General features: G+C 36.9%; 1 pseudogene; it reads left to right on the top strand.

The window, feature by feature from the left end:
* The first annotated feature begins 831 nt into the window (after positions 1-831).
* LOC148276969 (neurexin 1 pseudogene) lies at positions 832-1,161 on the top strand (annotated as a pseudogene).
* The last annotated feature ends 539 nt before the right edge of the window (positions 1,162-1,700 follow it).

The raw sequence follows: 1,700 nt of genomic DNA, 5'->3' as shown, positions 1-1,700 counted from the left end.
GAATGTAATTATTCAAACATAGGCAGAATGGTGAATGTTATACAGTGTGTAAATTAGTCTACTAAATCCATCCAATGCCATATAAACCGTGTATGTGTCTAGACTTCTATATTTCCTTCTATGAAATGTTCATCATCTTGGTTGTAATATTAATATTAAAAACCTCCAAGGGGGTTGATTCCAGTTCCTTTTTACGTAAAATTGGATAAACTCAAAATATTGACAAATAATGTTTGTAAATATTGTTTAATACTCAGAGTAATGATTAATAATAGAGACGCCCTTTACTGCTCCATATTTTTGGTTTTTAGTTTAACAAATAACGCGTGACGGATGGTTTCATATTGCGTTACCAATTCTCAACTTGAGTACCTTTGGCCAGTTGTAATGCTGTAAACTGTAGCTTACTTCGTAGTTGATAATTATATGATGGTTTATTGTCCATAGGGTGACTCTATTTGACGTAAAATTACTATACTGTTTATTGTGTAATGTATGTAATACCTCGTGAAAATACGTTCGTTTCTCAATAATGGTTTGGTTTTACTTCGAGAGTTTAAAAAATGCATCATGATATTAATAAAGTAATTTTATTTATTTGCAGATGCAGAAAAATAACAGAAAACCATGAAACTACGCAAAATGAATTTACGTTTCCCCATAAGATGACTTCAAAGAGTGATTTACAAAAATCTTGCATTGGAGTGTTAGTGTTTTTAATTTGAGTGACATAATCAAATGAAAATTTGATAATAATATGAACTGTGTAATCGGTGACGTGAACATTTCGAGTATTAAAAATATAATTGATAGTTGATTGGTGTAAAGACCATGGCTCAATCAACAGTTATGGTGCCAATTCTGGGTTTTTTGTTGACTCTGAGCCTTTGCCAGGTGTCGGGGTTCTCGTTGGACGGAAGTCAGAACTCTTACTCTCAGTTCAGGAAGTGGAACGCCGCTGCTAACGGGAGTCTCGAGCTGGAGTTCAAGACAGACCAGCCCAACGGACTCCTGCTTTATACTGATGATGGGGGGACGTACGACTTCTTCGAGTTGAAACTGGTAGAAGGAGCATTGAGGTTAAGATACAACCTTGGAGGGGGAGCGCAGATCATCACAGTTGGGAGAGATCTCAATGACAGTCATTGGCACAAAATACTTGTAAGTAACTTATTTCTACTAAACACAATTATCATTTGTGAAACTTGTTTACATTGGCTAAATCATTTTAATTCCACCTGGTGATCGGTTAGCGTGATTGATTCCCTTGTAAGAGCCTTGTGTTTAATTCCCGGCATGGTGAGCATGAAGTATTTGTTTTAAAAATATGTTTTGACTAGAATATTTCATAATACTTGGACTGGCATCTGAAGCGGAAGACCGATCATCTTACCTACATGTAAATAACAAAAACGATGAAAATGAGCTGAGCTGCGGTTAATATGATAATTAAGTGGTCTATGCTTCATGTGATGATACAAATATTTATTTATATATGTATATTTGTGCACATACAGTGCAACGGTTGTGATTTTTTTACTTCACGCACGGTGTTGGGTTCGAATCCTGTTGTGTTGTTTTTCTCCTCTCTCCTCTCTCCTCTCTCCTCTCTCCTCTCTCCTCTCTCCTCTCTCCTCTCTCCTCTCTCCTCTCTCCTCTCTCCTCTCTCCCTCTCCTCTCTCCTCTCTCCTCTCTCCTCA

The sequence above is a fragment of the Micrasema longulum genome, unplaced genomic scaffold, assembly GCF_059751315.1.
Source record: "Micrasema longulum isolate JH-2025_06_02 unplaced genomic scaffold, ASM5975131v1 h1tg001116l, whole genome shotgun sequence".
NCBI lineage: Eukaryota > Metazoa > Arthropoda > Insecta > Trichoptera > Brachycentridae > Micrasema > Micrasema longulum.
This window is presented reverse-complemented; position numbering and strand designations above follow the sequence as displayed.